This window comes from Haliotis asinina, chromosome 9 (assembly GCF_037392515.1).
Source record: "Haliotis asinina isolate JCU_RB_2024 chromosome 9, JCU_Hal_asi_v2, whole genome shotgun sequence".
Lineage (NCBI taxonomy): Eukaryota > Metazoa > Mollusca > Gastropoda > Lepetellida > Haliotidae > Haliotis > Haliotis asinina.
The window spans coordinates 43016838-43039945 of record NC_090288.1 but is presented as its reverse complement, the minus strand read 5'-3'; the positions used below and the strand labels follow the sequence as shown (position 1 = coordinate 43039945).

The 23108-nt window shown below is 42.7% G+C and overlaps 1 protein-coding gene across 3 annotated transcripts in view; it reads right to left on the bottom strand.

The window, feature by feature from the left end:
• LOC137296807 (hepatocyte growth factor receptor-like) overlaps positions 1–23108 on the bottom strand; it is a 121265-nt gene that overhangs the window by 67296 nt on the left and 30861 nt on the right. For 2 of the 3 annotated variants that reach the window (XM_067828670.1, XM_067828676.1), the window contains exon 1: positions 1490–1655. The exons of the other annotated variant lie outside the window; for it this stretch is intronic. The gene's annotated coding sequence lies outside the window, so the exon portion shown is untranslated. Of the gene's footprint in view, positions 1–1489; positions 1656–23108 lie in introns of those variants that run through there. 3 annotated transcript variants of the gene reach the window in all.

Below are 23108 nucleotides of genomic sequence, written 5' to 3'. Positions count from 1 at the left end.
TTTCCATGAACAGCCTGCTATCAAATGAAAATGCTATTTCCTACAACAAACAAAAGGCATAGGATCAATAGCAATGACATCTATATGACTCACACCATGACTACAGTGTGTATAACATACCCCTGCCTCTATTACTAACCTAGTCATCAATATCAGACAGGGCAATATGAAACAATAATCCCCTCACGTCCTTTTGACACATGGACCAATCCCAAACTACACACCAGCCACCACCTTGATTGATATCATTAATTATTCCAATAATTGTCACAATTAGGTGATTTCTTGTTGTGAAAAGTATGTGTTGACTTTGTTGATGTTATTTAGCAGGTTAAAGCGACATAGATCAGGGGCTGCAGTATTTAGCAGTAATTGCCATGTCACTACCTTCTGATAATGAGACTTAATTATACCATAATCTGATGTCACACTAAGACCCTGGGCTGCGTATAAATGTCTATGCACTAAGATCGGATTGTTGAAAGTTGACCACCCAATACACTGTCCCCTCTTATAACAATCACAGGCTACTAATGGACGATAGACTTACCACAGAATGAATGAGGCTCAGGTAATTATAATAAACGAGTTTGGTTTCACAACATTTCTCAATCTCGAAAAACCATGGTGGTAAACATCACTACTTCACACAGTGTAGCTACATGGGGAATGAAACCTCCACCTTCTTTGGCAAGAAGCAAACACTTAACCCACAAAGCTACATCAACCCACCCTTCATCCCTTCACTGTAATGATGCTGATTTTGATTAGTAACATTTTACCATCTAGTTGTAACCTTCACTCTGAATGCATCAACAACATAAACTCCAACATCAGCATCATCCAAACATTGTTTTTAACATATTTCAAAACATAATTTTAAAATATTTCGAAAAAAAAAATTCCTCAGCTATAATATACATTACTTCAGTCATTCTACCAATCTTTACTACAGGAATGATTGTGACACTACTATTCATATTGTTGAATCACACTGATATAACACAGGATCAATTACATAGAGGCAGACACTATAGTTATCTGCCATTCAACATCACTGAGCTATGCTGGAGAAATTAACCATTCAAAAAGGATTCCACATTCACTGTCACTGAAGCGTGAGCCACTTCTAACAGTTTACACTGACAGACATAACATGAACCGTTGTCGAAGAGAAAGAGATACCAAACCTTACAAACAACAATCACGGGTTTTAGACTGACCTATTTCAAAATCAATCTGGACATGTCAGTCATAAAAATACAGCTGATTTTCTTAAAAAATCAACATTTATAAAGCAATGCTCCAATTGGAAATATATTTTCTATTGAGGAACAAGATGTAATGCAATCTATCACAAAAACCTTCAGGAAAGGAGTCTGTCCGTCATAACTCATAGGATTTGTGAAACAAAACATAACATGAGAACCTTTTGAAAAAATGTCACATGCACCTCAATTGAAATGACATCACAAAACAGTTTTCTTACCAAAATGAACCATGCTCCACACAAGAAAATATTTCCCACAAATATTGTGAAGGAGGAAAATCTCTTCCTTCAGGCACAAAAGAGTTCCAGTGAGTTGCCACTATTCCTGTGGAGGAGAACTGACTAGTTATCCCGTGCTGTTACACTGAACAAAGCCAACAGTTCTGATTTATGGCCAAGCTTGGAGCTCGCTCAACTTCAATCCCATCTGCTCTCCTGACTCCTAACCAAGATGGCTGACTACCCCAGTTGGGCCAGTCGGCAGTTTACCATGGCAACCATGAAAAGAGGGGAAGCCAAGTTTAAATGTTTTTGAGAGATGGAAATGAGACATGATTGGCAGTGGAAGTGAACCTGTTAGTTTTAGCAACAGAGATGCCAAGCAAATATGGCTCATATCAACCTCTCAATGATTGTTTATTGTTCTTGTTGGACAGAACCAGCAGCAGTGCTATACCAGTCATAGAATATCTGCATTAGCCCATGAGGACTTTGGAAAACACAAAATCTGAATCTTAAAATAAACACCTGAAAAATGTTACTCAATGTCACAAAATTCTTTTATACATTAATACACTGTATATGATAAAGATAACATAGGAAGCTGTCCTGACAATTCTGTATTAAGCCTAAATTTAAAAGGCAACACAACAAATGCTATACATGAACACATCATTCAAATATTCAAACACATTTTTTCCAAATTTTGCAAATTATAACTTTAAAATTTTCTGAAAAGGTGAACAATGTAACATAAGGTAGAACAAGCAGAATGAATACAGAAAACGCCAGCCAGCTGAGTAAGTCCCTCATTGTCATTGAAAGCTACCTACAAAAGAAGTCCCCTTGATTGAACCTGGACTACAAAGCAGCCCGCAACCGACTGTCGTACCATATGCAACATCTCGGGTCCTGCCGATGTGAAGTCTAGCGCAACACAGTAATAAAACTTGTTTCTTTCAATGTGTGAAAAAACGCACAATACGTACAGAATTATGTGTTATAATCCAGTAACCGTCTTGCATAATGGATGGCTTCTAAGAGGGCCATAAAACCCGAGACAAAAACATGACTGGCCTGTTACAACATTAAATTTGATCCCAGCCTGTTCCTCCATCAAGGTATCAAATTATCATCTGACTGGAAGAGATCTGGATATCAATGCTTCTTATGAAACGTAGCCATAAAAAAACAAAACCGTTAACTATCAATGGTTCTAAACATGACATGTGACAAACAAACATTTCTGGAACCTTGCTAGGCCTTCATAAAGCAATGACACTTTAAATTGTAAAATGTAATCAATTCAAGACCTATTTCATTGACACAGATCATTAACATTATGAAGCTATCAGGGGTTTATTTGTTGATCAATTAATTCCACCATGGCTACTGAAACACAGAATAATCTGCTCATTTGCAATATGGCAAACTGGTGATCCACACATCGTGGCAGAATTAAAATCAAATTTGACTTTTTAATTTCCAATCATTAGGAAAGGATTAAGAGAAGAGAGAGCAGGAAGAGAGGTTGAGCATGGTTCAATGGTTGTAGAGAACTGTGTAGCACACTAGTCCCAAATAAGTTTAAATTCATCAAACTATCTAACCTAAAATAATAATTTGGACGTTAATGAAGAAAATGAAGAAAATGATAATGATCTTATTTCACAAGACAAATTAACATCCAAAGAATCAATAAAACAGAAGTTACTCCAAGCTACATCATCAACATACCTTTGTAAATCTTCAAAAGATGATCCCCATTAACAGCGAGGAGGCATGAGGAAGTACTCCTGCCCAGACAAATGCCTCTTTCAGCACGCGTGAAGGCATCAATGTCAACACATTGTACATATGCTTGTGGTCCAGAATGTAGGAAGATTTGAGTAAAGTCGGACTGGCATATTATCAGAGCCTCTGGCTCAGCCTTGCTAGACTGTTTTATTATCGCCACTACAACTGATGATGTTTTTACCGGATCTAGTTGATAATTTTTGCAGACTTTGTCTCGTCCTGATGAGGTGCTATAAAATTCAAAAACCTTTGAGTATTGGGGATTTATTATGCAAAAATAATATACAATGTGCATGAGCTGAGCTAATGTGTAGTTTATCTCCGCCAAAGCAGCTTCAGTGCACAAAGCTGTGGCCCCACCATGTGCAAGGTCTTACTTTCCCAACATGCACGTCTCCCAATCTCAACACATCATGAAAAACATGTGCCCTCACAGAAGACTACTCCTGGTTAAAAGGAGCAAAAGATGCTGAGAAATGAAACTGGTTTGGACTTCCTGAAATGATGGCAAGATAGCATTTAAACAGCCAGACGTTGCATGAGGCAGCATGAGTTCTGTAACACCAGCAGACGTCAAATACTTACAGGTGATATTCTGGTCTCAGAAAATGTGGTGAGAAAACTCAACATTTCAAAACTCATTTCTTACAGACCTACAAAAACGTGTGTGCAAACACTAAGTGATTTTGGCAAGGATTTGTAAACAATGTTTATTTTTTTCAAAATCTGATTTTGATGTATGATAAACAAAAGAGGATGTTACAGTTAAAACATTCTAACCAGACAAATGTCTGGTAAGGACAAAATTCAAAACACAACAAACTTAAGGAGCAATGTTTGATTATAGAGTCTATAAATTTCCATGACCAAACTCGTATTTACAACGAGATATACTCTGACAGGTTTCGAGGTAGATTTGCTGGGGATAAGCGTGGGGATGTTGGCATTTGGAAAGTACTTCCATGTGGATGTGATATACATACCTTGGTGAAAGCCAGTCCTGGTTTGTCTGAGGGGACGGATTACATCAGTCCTACACCCATCTAACATAAACATACCAGTCATAGGACCCGCAGGGGCACTTTCAGTGCTGGGGCAGTTGGAAAAAATAGTCTCTTAATACATGTCAGCACTGCACAGAATCTTGATCCAGATTATTTTCTCAACACCCTCAGTGCTAAATATTGCCAAGTGACACAAATACTTCACATATTATTTCACGGAGTTGTTTTATAATGGCCCTTTAGAAAGTTTTTCAGACCCAATTTTTTTTCAGAACACATAAAGGTCAATGCCCTTTAAATGAATGGGCAAAGGTCATGTCAAACAAAACACACTGCAGAGAAATGAATTTGAAGTTACAGGCCCTGACTGTATTACGATGAACCCTGAGGCTTGCAATGACACAAATGAAGATGATACGTAACCTGTATGGCTGTGATAAATAAAACATTAGGCAATGATCTAGTCAGTCAGACAATCAAGTGATTGGCAAACAATGAAGTGTCAACCTAGTCAATGACCATACACCTGACCCTGTTAGTCGCCAGTAGTATAGGGAATGACAGTCCGAAAACACTTTTCAAAAACCCCTCTAAAAAGCCTCATTTATTAAATGAGGCTTTGGTGGGACCCTTAGCTCTTGATATTATTGCCCCTACTACAAAGCCACGCCATCACGTTTACCGTGACTTGGCAGGCGGTAACACTGTGCCGTACGGTACGATCAATAATTTGTTGTAAGTTTTGACCGACCATATAGGATCGGTGGCTCGCTTACGGCTATGTCACGTTTACATCGATGAAACAGTTTAACGTGAACCGCCTACGATCTCTTTGGTGTTCATAATAAAGGCTTGCTGGGCTTTTTGTATTCCCTGTTCTATGTACTTTTTTTTCTCGTCCTCGCTGATAGCAGACTTACGAGACTTGGATCGAATATCTTGTTTCATTTCGTTATATTTTTTGAGTTCAGATAGGATTGAACGAAACTCCTCTTCTGAGATTTTACTGTCAGAGAGTGCCGTGGAAATACGCTCACTAACTGTGTTCAGCTTTGCTTCGGCCAGAACCCTGATCTCATCGTGTTTCAATGCCTTACGATGCAGTCTGCGTGATACCAACTTAAGCGTCAACCCTAACACCCCCGCTATCCCAGCTGTTATTTCAAAACCTAGAACTATAGGTGCAGCCACGATGGTGGTTAACAACACAACTCCTGCCGCCCCTAGTCCCATGCTGGTTGTCATAAGGGTAGTGTCAGCCCCGTCCACGATATTGAAAGCTCTATTGTACTTTTTACATAGTGCTTTCCGCGTGTCACGGTCTTGTTCTAATTGGCGTTTCACATCACATAACTGCCTCAAGCGGAACCCATCTACGGTTTCCAATGTCTTCGCTACTTCCTCTACAACTGGGTACAGGCCCATCCTATAATGTATATTTTGAAAGATATTTTAATTGGGGTTCAGTTAATATTCTATCAATGAATTTGAAGTCTACAAGTTCTAGACTACTAGTCAGGGCAATAGGTGAGAGGCTAATAGAATTTCCTGTTGTAATAGAAACCCCAGGGGAGCTTATTAAACGTTTTATAGAACCCGTGGGGGTATCCCGTTGTATAACAATACGACAATAATGGCTTGTGTAATTCCAGCGTATTGACACCCCGGGTAAAATTTGGTGTACTATTGGGGGGTCTCCATCGAATAAATCCGTAAAGAAGACTTCTATGATGAGGGTGAAAGGGGAGGATATTCTATCAAGATTTCTGCTAAATGTTAATTTATTGTTTGGATAAGCAAATAACCCTTTTTTGTTGTAACCAGCAGATTGTCTGTGTACTAATTCCCTCTCCGGAATGAAATCCCCTGCCCAGATACCGTTGTTCTTAATCTTAGAGACAACCCCATTATTTAATGTGATATAAGGTGAGGTGGGTGTTAAGTTGATCAGCCATTTAGGCTCTTTTAAATCTGGTAACGGCACCCGTCTGTACACGTTGTTTTTGAAGTGTAGGATGTAGAATTCATCTTCCTCACCAGGCTGATCGAATCCCTCTGTATCTCCCAGGTCGTTAAGCGTAGTGTTGGGATGATGACTGGTCATTATTATATTATTATGATATAATTTCCAACTGGTTTTCTGATAATAATTCAGGGGTTAACTTAATACCCATGAAGTGTATGTTGTCAGGTAGGAATATATTGATTAATGATATCTTGTTTTCCACGATCACGTTGACCCCCTGCAGACTGGTCTTGGAGTCGACACCCACCCGCACGTAAACATTGCAAACTTGAAACTGGTGTCGTTTCACCCACCCGAGTTTGATCCCCTTCACGATCTCGACATCATTCCCTGATGGTTCCCCTAGGTAGACTTTGATGAATAATGTTGAGTTTGCCGGTAGACTCTCTAGTATCTTAACCACGCCTTCGAATTCAGACACCAACTGTAATTTCACGTTTTGCATGGCTGGTTTACTCGATAGCATGTGGGCTGCTATAGTGTTGACTGGGCTGACGACTATACTACGTCTCTGAGTTGGGACGTAAGCCACGAGCAGGGTTCCATTGTTCACGACTTTGTTTAGGTGGTTGTCTTTGTTATCCGTGAACACGTAAGGGGAGACGAGTCTAATATTGAGAAACCATTTGTTATCGGGTAACAACACCCACTTATCATCTTCGGTGAAGACGAGCATATATGGTTTGTTTTTGACGACGGTAGTGCTCTCAACATCGTCTAAGTCGAACAGTTTACCTCCGAATGATGGGTATATTCTCCAGTTGTCATCACCGGTGTTGACGAGGGCGTACTTAGTGTTGGCTGTTGCTCCTGTGGTATCTATCATATCACTTAGGGCTCCACCGGAGGGGATTTCAACGCGTTTGTAAATGTTGTTTTTCAGTTGCAAGGCATACGATTTACCATCTACTCCGGGAGCGTCGAAACCGCGTGTGTCTCCGAGGTCGGAGATCCCGATATTGACGCATTTTTTCACTCCGGGCCCTTGTGCGCTGGTCATGTTACGTGAAGCGTTAAGCTGAGGTATCCTATATTTACAGGATTATGATTTATATCTAACACCGATATTGTCAGCTCAGGTATGTTGCCCTGGGTTAATCTCTTATACTGCCGTGGTGAAAACGACTCGGTTCTACCGTCGTTGAATTTCTCAGTTTTCACCGGCACTGCTCTCAGTATAGTGGAAGGGTGGCCTCCTTGAATGTTATACGTTGTGCTCACCTGACCGAGATGAATGTATAGCTCTCGGTACGGTACTAGTTCGGGTAACTTCGTGCCTGTGACGGTTGTTGTTGGTTTTATCTCGTCAGGAGACATACCGAGTATCCTCGCTAATGGTCGGCCTAGCCTCAAGGAGGTTCTTCCGTTGTTGATTAACACCACTGTACCGTTTGAGTCGTTCATCTTGAGTTCAGCTCCCAGGGGTTTGAAGACCTCGTCGTTTAGCGAGCACACGCTGTAGTAGCCGTCAGTTATTTGACTGCGAGTTCCACTGACGAACAGCTTATTGTTGCTGATATTAATGTTAGTCCATTGTGGTAGGTAGGTGATATCGCAGAGTGCGACTTCGAGTTGACCTGACGTGTTATCGATCGCGTGCGTCAGCTGAACGGCCTCACCGCTAGTTATTCCTGGAAGTGTTATGTACATATTATAATATATGAATTATAAATTATAATATGGATTTAGCACACTTGAAAATCGTGGTGAATGCAGATGGTACTGGGTTTAAAACAACCTTTATTGATATCTTTGAAAAGTATGTCGTGTCCGTTAATAACGCGCAGGCGGTGGTAAACTGGAATCAAAACCCAATGCAGTTTTGGCAGAACCAACTCAACTTTGCTGTGTGGTGTGCGACGACAGGGTCGGGTGTGACACCAGACTATGGTATAGACGAACTGAGTAAGGCGGTTGTTTTGTTTCATATTTATTATCAAACGAGACGAATATTGAAGGAAATAAGTGCTCCTCTTCCCCAAGATAAAGCGTGGAGTATGACGAATAACCCCTATGATAGACGCGCTTATGAACGTATTTGTGGGGAGTTTGAGATTCCAACGAATAAAGACTTTCGCCTTCCTGGTGTGAACCATGGTCTCGGTATAGTTCTCGTATACTTCTACAGGTCCGGAAAATATTATGCCGGTTCTAAAGATGGTTCATACAACCCAAACCGGCATACATTTACAGGCCCCACAACGAATGAAAAGATCCATGTCAGCTGTATAAAGCAAACCAGTCCTGATGCAGCCACAGCCTGGACTAAAATGATCTCAAAAACATCGAAAGGATTCACTCGTGCTGGTACAATACGCTTGAACGACTCGATTCGAACGTACGTGTGGGCGCTGTTGGGTGCGCAGTCGATGACGCGTTCTAACATCCTCGGTAAGGGAACTGCTTACGACGCTCAGACACAATTCGTTTCCAACGTTGAGGATGCTATCAATTCTCCAGTTGATCTCCCGCGGGCCATCGAACGCTACCAAAACGTGTTAGAATACGCCAGATCGAAAGTCAATTACGTGTTCGGCGTGGGGTTGTACATGGCTCCGAGTGATATGCAACTGAGAATAAAAAAAGTGGTGGGTTATAACAACGAAATAGTCATAGCCACGAAGGATCAAAAGTTGGGTATCAACCCCGATATTAACACCCCCTATATCCCACACACCCAACCACGTGAAAAGGGTATAGTTGCGCCACCACCGGAGCCTAAAGTTCATGTGGAGGTACCCCCGGGGGTTTCCACCACCTATCAGCAGCATATTGATAATAAAACAGCCTTAGTGGTTGGTGGGGTAACTTTGGGACTTATTTGGTTAAAGATTTCTTAGCCGCTACGTACACCAGACCCGCCACGGCGACGATGGCTGCCCACAGGTTTTGACTGAGCCACATGGCAGTTTTAGACAGAGCGCTCAACAACCACGAGACGATGCTACCCAGTATGCCGGGAAGGGCTTTGGCGGCTTTACCAGCTAGTTTAGCTAGACCTTCCCCGAGTTTTTTAATCCAGTCTTTAACACCACCACCGCCACTTGGAGTTCCCCCGCCTCCTGTAGACCCAACAGGGGCACCCCCCACCAGTGACACCACCAAGGTTGATATGATAAAACCCAATGCAGTCAGAATGCTGGCGATGGTGATCCCTTGCTCCCGGAACAATATCCGAATCCTGTTGGCTAAAGTTGTATCTTCATTCAGTATTCTATCGATTGTTTCCCGAATGCGACTGATCTGGGATCGAAGATGTTCACGATTCGAGGAAGCGGCTTCCAATCGTGTACGTCTCTCGTCTTCTAAATCACGTATTCGTTCATTGATACGATTCTTCATATCATCGTCGTCAGTTTCGGTGAGTTTGGTTTTTTCCCTAGCGATGTGCTCGTCGATTTCGTTCAGTTTCCCCATGTTGTTCACGAGTTCTCCACGCACGCGTTTCACGGCTTCGTCTAAGCCACGCAGTTCCCTTACCGGAAAGTCAAATCCCGGTAACGGTTTGTCCCAGTAGGTGCTCAACAGTTTTTCTATGCTGTCCGAGGCTTCTGTAGCACGCTCTGGCGTCATTTCATCTATAGTGGTGAGGTGGGATCTGGTAGCTTGCAGATCTTCTTTAACGATCTTAGGTATTGCACCACCGTAATCACGCATGTTTAGATGTTCACGGATAAATTCAGCACCACCATTGCGGCTGGCTAGAGTTGACAAGGCCAGTGGTTTTTTAGTGATCTTGTTAAAGAGGTCAACCTTTGGGGCAGACTTAAGACGTAGAACACCCTTTGTATCAATAAAAAAATCCTTATGGTATCGACCCTGGGGTTCAACGTAGTTTTTATCGCTTTTTAAACTTTCGTAATAATCATTTACCGTTGTTTCTAAAAGTTGTTGGCTCAATGGCAAACTAGTAAATGAGGTCTCCTGCTCATCATTGAATGCCTGGGCACTATCGTCCCACATATCATCCATAGGTATGTCTTCATCCATTAGTATTAAAAATATATTTCATTTATATAACAATGTACGGTAGAAAATTAGATCCTTTCAGAAAATTGAGAGAGCCATTAGGTGCCAGAGCCGTGCGACAGTCGGTGACCATCACCAACAATCCCAGCAAGATAGACCAGAACCAAACTCTGCTGGTTAGATTTCCAAACCTTGGTGAGAATGACCTCATTGTACCAGGCACTGTTCGACTGGCGTTCAATATCACGTTGACCTCCGACAACGACAAACGCGAGCTAGTGCGGAACGTGGGTCGAGCTATCATCAAGAAAACGACCGTCAAGATCAGCGGTAACGAGGTACTGAGCATCGACGACAGCGACGTGTTTCACTGCTACAAGGATCTCTGGAAAAGCGAGAGAGAACGAGTCAATGATGTGTACCAGGGTATCAGCAAATCAACCCGGGCGCGCATAGGATACGTCTTCACGACAGACCAGCAAGACAAGCTATCAGACGGTGAAAAGGCTATCGCTCTAGCATACGGGAATCGATTCTGCGTGCCGCTCGACTTCGAGTTGCTCACGGGACACGCGCCGTTTTACCAGGCCGCGCTGGGTGATAGGCTCGAATACGAGCTCACGTTTAACGACTATAGCAAAGTAGTGCGTACGCCGAACGGTGATGAGGCCAGTTATTCCATAGACAACATCTCTCTGGAGTTCGACATGGTCACTAGCCCGGAGCTGGCCAGGCAGGTTCGAAGCCAGTACTCTGGGAAGATGGCCATCCTGTACGATCGCGTACTGAGGCATAGATCAGTCGTGCGAGATAAGAGCGACACTGTGTGGAATATCAACCTGAACGTGCCGGCGCGATCGATGAAAGGTATCCTGGTCGTCCCCGTGGAGGATTATGATCCATTCCGGAGGGACAGCGAAAAGTTTTTCAACCCCGAGATTGAAAAGGTGGAAGTGACTATCGAGGGCGTGCCCAACCAGCTGTTCAGTCATGGTATGAGGCCACACCAGCAGTGGGATGAGATAAAAAAGCTACCAGTTGGGGACTACATAACAAAGGACCTGGACCTCGGCTCCGTGCAGATCGGTGAATACCTGACCACCAAGTACGCCTTATGGTTGGACATGCGATCCACGGATGATGATAAACTGCACGGTAGCGGGCGCCGTATAGATAACGGCAGCGAAGGGATAACCATCCAGATTACTAAGAAGGCTCAAACCGCTGGTAAGTTGAAATTATATCTGTACGTTATTATGGACGCGCAACTTAATATAGACAATGGGAGATTCGTGCAAGCCATCTACTAGTGGGGGTCTCCCCCTCCCCACTGACCCACACTGCGCTATCATATGCGGGCAGACTGGCTGTGGTAAGACCGTTTTCGTGTTGGATATGTTGGAGGGTTACTACAAGGATGTGTTCGATAACATCGTTATCATGTGCCCTACTCTGAGTATGAATAAAACGTACGCGCGACCTTGGGTGATGACGGACCCGGACGTACACAAAATCGACCCTGGAACACGCCTGCAGGACTGGTTGAAAGCTCTTCACGAGAAATTTAAAGGGGAACCGACGCTGTTCATACTGGACGACTGCAGCGCTAATCGCGAGATAACAAAAAAGAGAGACATGCTATCGTACCTGGCCTTCTCCGGCCGGCATGCAAATCACAGCGTCTGGGTGCTAACGCAGAAGTTCAACTCGGTGTTGAAAGACCTCAGGGAGCAGACGCGATGGGTGGCCTTATTTCACTGCAAGGACAGGGATTCGTTCGAGGAGTGTTTGAGAGAGAACGATGTGATGAGTAAATTAGAACGGGAACGGGTGAAGAAACAGCTCGCTGAAACTAAACACGCTAAGCTCGTTCTAAAAACCGACCAACCAGTAGCATATATAGTTTGCTAAGCAAAGCTAAGTAAAAGCTAAGCAAAGCTAAGCTAAAGCTAAGCAAAGCTAAGCTAAAGCTAAGCAAATGCTAAGCATAGCTATGATATTTGAAGTATTTGTCGTGTGCAACTTAACTTTCATTTCTCTGTGTTTTGTCTGCATCGGGTATTATATAGTTAAAACTAAATCTTACTTGTTATATTATAAGATGGAGTGTGAGGAATTGCTCGAACAATTGTCTGTGGAGGGTTCCCCAACTGGGGATTCCCCCAAGCGAGAGAAACTGGTGGCGTTGGCTGTTGGCGGCAAAGCCAAACATTACTTTGGAGACTACACTCCAGATAAAATTAACAAAATGTCAGCCGAAGAAATCGATAAGCTGTACGCTAGATACGAGGCCCGGCTCGGAGCAGAAATGACAAAGACAATAGGATCGGCTATGACCCAGATATACACCGGTATTGTATCACAATTCCTTCCCATTCCACCAGAGCGCCGACTTTACCTGTGGGAGGACCTAGATAAAGACCCTTTTATCGAACACGCCGTGAGCTCTATCAGCTGCGGGCTGTACCACAAATATGGTATGTTGTTGGCTCCAGTGACGGCGGCGATTATCACGGCAAAACATTGCCAATTTGAGAGAAAGAATAATAATAATAGTATAGATGGATGCTGCACAGGAAACCCCAGTGGAGGTACCCCCAACAGTGATGGAGGAGACCCCACCCCCAACAGTGACCCCTTCAGTGGAGGTACCTCCAACAGTAACCAGACAGAAGAATCCTAAGAGAGTAGCTGCCGGTAAAAAACGGTGGTGTAACCAACATAAAGTGACCAATCCAACCCGACTGTTGTTGGCTGTAGGTGTAACTGCTGCCGTGGTTATAACATGGTTATACGCCTCCCACAGTGAGCCACCACCCAACAGTGAGCCCCCCACCCACAACAGTGGGGGTATGGGGGTATCCCCCATGGTAGACCCGCATATCATGTTATAATTTTAATATTTTATATCATATACATAATGTCTGAGGGGAAAACGTTCGTCAACGACGCATACCACGCCACAGTGGTAGCTAGTCTAGCAGTAGGGTACGCTCGGTTAACTAAAATGGTGCTTAAACAACCAACTATCAAGCTAGATTTCAACCTGCAGGATATGGGTATGCTCATAATGAACCTTGGTATGGCGATGGCCACAAAAGACATCCTAGTAAAACAAGGGATCATACCTGATAATATAATGAAATAAATATAGGGATGGCCACGATAGCTATGATGGTCGGTGGGGCGTTAGTGAATGCCCTGGCATTTTCCGGGAGTAATTTCCTCTTCTCGAAACTACGAGATGATCACGCGGCTGAAATACAGGAAGAAAGGAAGCGACACGATCTCGCTACTGAGAAACTACAAAGAGCACAGGCCGAGTACGCTAAAAAACGCCTCCAGAGGATCGATTTTATTAATGAACAACTCACGCGTGAAAACCATGCCGTTCAAACATTCAAAGATGTCGATGAAGCAATGAAAGAATACTACCTACTAACTGGTAAACGATTGGAAGCGCTCAATAAACCCACACTCGCTCAGTACTACACACCATCCAAGGGACAAATGAATCGTGAACTGGGCTTCATAGTGTTGGGTATAGCAGCTACTGCGTTGGTTGCTAAGCAATTAAACTAAAATACCTATATAAGTAAACATGAGACCCGCTCCATACCGATGCGAATATATACTTATGGGGAAGACCGAGGCCTGTGGTAGGAAATGCAGGAATCAGGGGTTCTGTTGTTTCCATATGGGAAGTCCTAACTACACGTGTTCTGTGTGTGGTATCGGGGTTAAAGGGCACTACTGTTTATGTAAAGCTCACGGAGCGAACGTAGTCAGACATCAACTCATATACGAGAATAAAAAAGGCTACATAAAAGAACGTAGGCGACTGCTCAAGATAGACTCCAATTAGAGATTATACACACCTACGTATAGCTATGTCTGTGGAAAACATATTCAAATATGAACTGGCCTTATGGGGCAGCTTCAGATTTAAGATAATAGTGGACGTGGTATGGATTAAAGAGGGTGTTAAGTATACTCACCCCTTCGAATGGGAGCGGGATATCGCGTCTCAATACCATATAGAACGTTTTTCGAGTATAAGTGAATACAAGGAATACTATAACCAAGGTGAGTACTGGATTGAAACAGCCACACTATATATTTTACCAGGTACGTGGGACGATTTGACAGAATGTCTAGAATTGTACCCAGCCACCAGAAAATATTTTTTAAGAGTTACTGCCGACCAATTAGACATTGATTCTCTTAGGTGTAAACACTATGGCTACTGTGCGCGAGCTCAAGCGGGCCGCAAAGCAGAGAGGTGTTATCGGGTATTCTCGAATGCGTAAGTCAGCATTGTTGAGATTACTAGGTTTAGAAGCCCCTCCTACGGTAAAACAGTTAAAAGCTCAAGCAAAACAGCTTGGATACACGGGTTATTCAAAACTGGGGAAAGCCGGGTTAACCACATTGTTATCACATACCCCTGTAGCACGTCCCACTGTAAAACAACTGAAAGCCGAGGCACACGATTTGGGTTTAGGCGGGTATTCTCGTATGAGAAAACCACAGCTTGTAGAATTATTACGACAGAATAGAGCTATTGACCTACAGTTTGTGCGCACTGAGCACGCCGTAGGCAATTATTTGAGAGGTTGGCGCATGCACGTTGATAGAAACATAGACATTACAGATATTAAGCCTCTGATAGCTGATAAGGTCAACCAGGAACTAAATAATCTAGGAAGTATCAAGTTTCAGATCACAGTGAAAATGTCACTCGATAAGCAGGTTGGGAGTACCACTGAGTATGTTCAACCTTACTTCCGAGGCAAACAAGAGGTCGTCACACATGCAGAGACCATTGACACATCAATCGATAATAGTTTTCAGCAGATACGAGAATACCTAGAACGCTACACGCACATGGGGTCCGGGTGGGCTGTAGATAAAATCGATAACGTCTATCTAGATATAGCTAAATACGTGCCGTTCAGAGGTGGGTCATACCTAGCCTTGCCTCCCTACTATAAGAACAAACAAGCCATAGTAAACGTTAAGAATAGAGGAAACGATTGCTTGAGGTTATCTATCAGGTCAGCCTTATTTCCAGCTGCCACTAATCCGAACAGGCCTTCTAATTATCCACAGGACGATGGGCTCAACTGGGATGGTATAGATGAACCCACCCCAATATCCCAGATCACTAAAGTAGAAAAACAGAATAATCTGGCTATAAATGTCTTTGGGCACGAAGGTAATACAACAATAATACACAGGGTCAGCCCGGTGAAGGATTGTCAAGTTATTAATTTATTCATGATTCAAAAAGGTGAAACGTATCACTACACGTGGATAAAACATCTCAGCCGGTTGTTGCACGACCAGTCGAAACACGTTGGGGAAAAACACTTTTGTGTACGATGCCTACACTGTTTCAGTCGGGCCGATTTATTAGAATCCCACCTGGAGGATTGCCAAGGTGTTGGGCAGACGGCCATACGAGTCGACATGCCTAAGGAAGGTGAAAATATCCTAAAATTCGACAATCACAAGAATCAAATGTCTGTGCCTTATATTATATACGCCGACTTCGAAGCCTTAATTGTAGGGGAATCATCCACTAGTGGGAGTTTCACACACAAAACACAAGAGCATAAAGCCTGTTCGTTTGGATACATTGTCGTCCGTTGTGACGGGGAAACGAAAGCTCCGGTAGTGTATAGGGGTCCTGACGCGGCTGAAAGGTTTCTAAAGTGCTTGCAGGAGGAAGAAAAAATTATTAGGAATGCATTGTATAGAATCGCTCCCATGCGTATGACCAGAGCCGACAAGATAGCTCACACCAGTAGCACTAACTGTCATGTGTGCGACTCGCCACTTAACGGTGATTCGGTGAGAGATCACTGCCACATAACTGGTAAGTATAGAGGCGCCGCTCACAACGCGTGCAACCTCAAGCTTAAAATCAATCCTAAGACAATAAACATCCCCGTTGTCTTTCACAACTTGAGAGGATACGACTCTCACTTGATCATGCAGGCCATCGCGAAAATCGATGGTAATATAACGTGCATTCCCAACAACATGGAGAGATACATCTCCTTCAGCTTAAACGGACTTAGGTTCATTGACTCGTTTCAATTCCTCCTGTCGTCACTCGACAGTCTGGTCAAGGCCAACAATACCTTCCCTATCACAGATCGATACACAGACGCCGAGACTAGACACCTGCTCATGAGGAAGGGCGTATACCCATATGAGTACATGGATAGCTGGGCTAAGTTCACAGAGACCAGACTACCTCCTATCGACTGCTTTTATAGCAAGCTGAATGAAGCGTCCGTCTCACGAGACGATTACTCACACGCGATTAACGTATGGAATAAACTGGGTTGTAAGAACCTTGGCGATTATCATGACCTGTACTTGAGGACAGATGTACTGCTGTTAGCCGACGTGTTCGAGACGTTTCGGCAAACATGTTTAAAGCAGTATAAACTCGACCCCGCATGGTATTACACCAGCCCAGGTCTGTCGTGGGACGCCTTGCTTAGAAAGACCGGAGTTAATTTGGAATTGCTCACAGATTACGACATGCACCTATTCATTGAGAAAGGCTTGCGAGGTGGGATTTCCATGGCATCCAAACGATACGCTAAAGCAAATAATCAATACGTGAAAGGTTACGATCCTAACAAACCAACCAATCACATTCTCTACCTCGACGCAAATAACCTGTACGGCTGGGCTATGAGTCAGTATCTACCTACAGGAGGATTCGAATGGGTACCAAACGTTGATGTTATGAGCATTGCACCAGATTCGAACAAAGGGTATATCCTCGAAGTTGACTTAGAGTATCCCAAAGCATTACACGCATCGCACAACAGCTATCCCCTTGCACCCGAACGTATGAAGGTTAACACAGACTGGATGTCTGAGTACCAACATAACTTGTCAGGTGGTCGTGTGGCGGACGTTGAGAAACTCGTGCCTAACTTAATGAATAAGACCAAGTACATAGTTCACTATCGCAACCTACAGCTGTACCTGTCATTGGGTATGAGGCTGACCAAAATACACAGGGTGCTCATGTTCGACCAGAGCCCATGGATGGAGCCCTACATCAGAATGAACACAGACCTACGAAAAAAAGCCACCAGTGATTTTGAAAAAAATCTCTACAAGCTCATGAACAACTCGGTGTTTGGTAAGACTATGGAAAACCTGAGGAAACGCGTAACCGTGAAACTGGTTAGATCTAGTGAGGAAGACAAGCTCAGGAAATTGATAGCCAGTCCGGCATTCAACCGTAATAAAATATTCACAGACGACCTAGTTGCCATACACATGAAGAAAAGTCACATAAAATTCAACCGACCTGTTTACGTTGGGATGAGTATCCTCGATTTATCCAAACACCTGATGTACGACTTTTACTACAACGAGCTCAAGAAACAGTACGGCGACAGGTGCGAAGTGTTGTACACTGACACGGATTCCCTGCTGATGGAGATTCGAACCGAGGACGTGTACGAGGATATGAAAAAACACATCGATTTATACGACACCAGCGACTATCCCAAGACCCATACCATGCACAGCACGGTAAATAAAAAGGTCCTAGGTAAGATGAAGGACGAGTGTGCTGGCACGCCAATAGCTGAGTACATAGGTTTGAGGCCTAAGATGTACTCCATATTGAAAGCCGACAATAGTGAGATCCGAAAAGCTAAAGGGGTTAAGAAGTATGTGGTGAAACAACACATCAAACACGCCAGATTCAAGGAGGCCCTGTTCAAGACCCGTACCTTTAGGCATAAGATGAACACGCTTAGAAGTGATGGGCATAAGATATACGGACTGACTATAAACAAGACGTCCCTATCGCCTATGGACACGAAACGTTGGATAGCTATTGATGGTATAAACACATACGCGTATGGACATGAAAAAATTTGAGGCTATTTATTACAGCCCGCGTGGATATTGGAAAGGAGCTAGCGCAGTAGATAAGCTATCTAAAATGGCACGAGTATCACCAGAGAAAGCCAAAGCGTGGCTTGAAAAACAAGCCCTGTGGCAGATCTATTTGCCGGCGCCACGCTACGTACCTAGAAGGAGTTTCGGAATTAACATACCTAATAGCATTCACCAGGCAGACCTACTGTTCCTACCTCATGATAAGAGGTACAAGTATGCCTTAACCTTAGTGGACGTAGCCAGTCGTTACAAGGAAGCCGAACCCTTGACCACGAAAGATTCGGCCAAAGTAGCCAAAGGATTAGAACGCATATACAAACGCAGCCCGCTGACGTGGCCAACAGAGCTGCAAGTTGATCCCGGACGGGAGTTCATGGGTGCCGTTTCACAACTGCTAGCCAAACACGATACAAAGGTCAGACGTGGCACGGCCGGAGCCCATCGCAGCCAAGCTATAGTTGAGAGATTTAATAGGACTTTGGCTGAGCGCTTGTTCGGTCATCAATATGCTAGGGAAATGACAACCACTGGAAAACGATCGACTGAATGGGTAGCGAGGTTACCCGAGGTGGTGTCGGCAATCAACCATGAAGTAACCCGGCTCACTGGTAAGAAACCGGCAGACGCTATCAAACTAAAATCAGTGTTAGCAGAGTCGTCTGCTCCATTGCGTGGAAAGGAGAAACAGATACCAGATAGGGCCTTAGTTAGGTATCTATACCAGCCGGGGGAACACGAGGGCGATAGCCGTAAGCGAGCCACCGATCCTATATGGTCGGTCAAAACTTACAACATAGATAAAGTGGATATGAAAGCCGACGAACCTAACTTGTACTACTTGAGGGGTGGGCCGGGTAGGGGTTTTGTAAGAGAAGAATTATTGATCGTACCGTACGGCACAGTGTTACCGCCTGCCAAGTCACGGTAAACGTGATGGCGTGGCTTTGTAGTAGGGGCAATAATATCAAGAGCTAAGGGTCCCACCAAAGCCTCATTTAATAAATGAGGCTTTTTAGAGGGGTTTTTGAAAAGTGTTTTCGGACTGTCATTCCCTATACTACTACCGCCTCTTAACACAAGCACGGGTTACTGAGGACCAGTTGTAAAACAGATCCTCACAGGTTGTGAAAACAAGTGACAAGTGAGGGCAAGGTAAAAGTAAATCCCTGTTCTCAGGTACACTGACACCCAGTCAAATCACAGCATAAAGTTACTGAGTTGACAATGTTTTATGGCAAACAGGCGAAATAGATGCTTGACCTAGAATCCCTGATGGGGCATCAAAAGGAATGATAAATAACCCAACCATAAATATTTTCAATGAACCTATCCAGTTGAGTTACATGTTTTGAAAATTGATTCTGTAACTTTGGTCAAATCCCAATACAATGGCTCTAAGAACATAGGTCATGTGTATGTTAACTCAACACCAAATATGAAATGGAATATGCTTCAAACATTTTTTCTTCATTCCATCACAGATAATTTCAGTACTCCCTGCTCTCTAAGTGCCTGGTAATGAAGGAATTATGCTACATCCTGAAGTGAAAGGCTCTTCTCCAATACCACTTATCTCCTCCATCGGAGATATTTGAGATGCAAGATGTCCTATCTGAGCATCTTTCCTTTCTTACACCTTGTACACATGATGGATCACTCACCCTCTCACCACCCCAAACATATACCAGTTTTTGTCAAATCCTGAAGTACTTCCTGTTTTACATCAGTATCCCATAGCTGTTTTCACAAGTCTTGCTACTTCAAGAATACCTACTTTTAGGACTTGATACATTCAATCATACCTACTTGCACCTGTCCAACCAAAGGTGATAACCTTGTTGCTCCAGACAAAGACAGGTTAAATCTGCAGCAGGATACGTAATCATATACAATAGCCTTGGTACGAATGACTTAGAACATGATCATAACAAAAATATTCTGGGTCTGATATGATTATGTTGTCGTACTTCAAACAATTTTGTGATCTAAACAGTAACAGTCATTAAATCACTGTCCATATCGTCATCAGATTCATGACACAATGTCAGTCCCTCACCATTCTGTTATCAAGCTGAACTTTAAGTCTTAAAATATTGCTAAGAGGTTGCATTTTGCAGTTTGGGGTTGCGCCAAAGCAAGTTCTTAAATGAGATCTGGAGTAGTATTTTTGCGATGTAAGTTGAATGTAGTTTGTCATACAGACTTTGAAGCAAATAGTCATCCTTCTTATTATATATCCAAGGAAAATGTGGCATGTAGAGATTTCCACAAATGAAGAAATCTCAGGACTCCTTTTCATTATATTATTTTCTTACTTTGAGGTTTTTTGTAAAGTACGTTCATTTCAGGGGCTAGTTGTTAATATAATGTTAATCTAGGGTGGATACTACCTTGAAGAGTTTGCCAGTTGTGTCATGACCAAAAGTGGTACAGATGGTTTACATTTTGATCACAAAAAAGTTTGGATAGGGTGATGACAAATCTAGGCTAAGACATGTGAATTCTGATTCAAACCTAGGTTTTGCAGAACTTGGCATGACAGAGGTATCAACTCTTTGGCCCATTTTTGGTACATTACACCAGAAGACATCTGTGATCCCTTGTATATTACCAAAGTAGTCACATGCAACCAAAAAATCAAACACAATTAAAACACAATTACCACTTATTCGTGACATATAACATGCATTGCTGATTATGAAAACTCAAATAAACAAAATTATAAGTGTACAATTGCAAATCAACAGTGCAATATTCTGTATTTGGGTCCACTGCACTCAAATGAAGGACACAGGATACAGAACCCAGCCAGAGTCGTTAGGGTGTGCACTCACGTGTAGTGAAATCTTTTCAATGGCTGGCTCATTTGCTGATACACTTAACCGGCTCTCTGTTTATGCCATACAAGCCCGATAGGTATTAATTTCAAATTGCATGTGGTCAGTGATTGAAGCTGCGCATTGCATTTTGTCATTAGCTGACAGGCAGGCACACATAGTGGTGTCAATAAACCAGACACTGAGTTTTCTTTGTGACAGAGGCTGCTTATCACAATCAACATGTTTTTTTTAGAACGTGTACATTATTTTTTTCTTTATTTGTATGCCCTCATACTACAGGCATACATACTGTTTCAAGCTCCACCAGCTATTCACTGCACATGTGTATGGGGACAGCACAGCATAGCTTTTGAAACCACTTTTTCTCCCAGCTCTGGGGGAAATTCATGAGTTGTTAGAACTCCGATTTCGCAGGCCTTTTTTCATCGCATTTTTTTTTCAACTTTATAGGTTGAATTGCCATTTTTGATGACTTGTTTAGGCAAGTGCACACCAAAAGATATCAGAATCTGCTACCTTGTGTTTTACGTTGCATGTGACCTCAAAGTAAATAAGACAAAAGCTGATATTTATTCCAAACCATCTTTACACCTGTCCAACTCTTATGTACACGACTTTTTTTTTTATGTATGGTGAAAAGAAGGTGATTTCCTCATCGGTAATTCAATTATTATCGGCCAATGTTATCTTTTAAAATTTTTAAGATGATCTTAAAATCGTCATAAAAAATCTTGTACCTTGAACAGACATACCCTAAACAGAATTGTGGTATTATTATCTGGATATCTATACAACAATTTAGTCCAACCCCTCCACATGCATGCTTAAAGTTCTTTGTTGATCCATCGCTCATTTGACATCATTCTCAAAGGCACATCGTATGTTCAATCTCAACTCCCTGGGAGCCATACAAGATATGTAGCCACTAGGTGCACCAAACTGATGTCTTTACCATCCTTATGAGGTACCCATTCACAGTTGGGTGGACTGGGACACACAGTCACAGTATTTTGTCAAAGTTTTACTGAATGTTGCTGTACCTGTAACAGGTACTTGCACATATTCATGTGGCCACCATCTGGTCACCTATCATGCACATGGCCAGGAATGTGGAAAATATTTGAATTCAAACCATGGTTCAAAGCGAAGTAATTGCGAATTGAAAAATCTGATTATTTAAACCATAGCAAAATTTTCTTGTTTTTTGGCAGTTAAGTGTTTCACTCTGACAGTGTGAATCTGAGTATCAGATGTAACTCAAAACGAACAGGAACCCGTACTAAACAACACAAAGTTACCACAAGCCCAGTATGTGATTACAAAATTATTCCAAATATATACATATAGCATTAACTGTAACATACACTATATGTGGAATATCTAGAATTTCACCTAAGTGTCTCTTGTTATCAATCATACCAAGATGAGTTGATAAAATTATAAATACAGCCAAACAACATTTAATCGGACTCCACATATCTGGAAACTCCGCCTTCCGGATGAGTTTTATGTGAAACGAAACTTATATTCGTTAACTGTACTCGCCTAACCGGACCCCGCGCTTCCGGACCCGGACAGTGAATTTTCAAACCTTTCCCATATTCCTTGAAAAAATATGCAGTTATCTGAACGGAAAAATCTGTGCAACGTGCACGTGTATGTGTCACGGCAATACTATTTACCGCACGACTATGTGATTTCAATCTTAATCTATCGGAAGGCATTTGATGTGAATTGATTAATTAGCCATCAAAACACTAGTGACGCATGTCACTCGGGTTGTTCATTAGGATTTGGTGCGAGAGAGAACATCTCGTCAGTAATGAAAACACATGTCAAGTAGGATTAAGGTAAACTACACTGTAATTGTACTGTAGATAACACTTTAAAATCAAACCCTGCTATCAGTCGCAATGCAAGTTAAAAATAGCCTCCCGCATGATCTAAGTCATGTGATCCTGTCCAGAAGTTTACTTTCTGCAGACAGCATAAGTTCGACATGATGTCATATGTTTTTAGGGCATTTAAAATTTAAA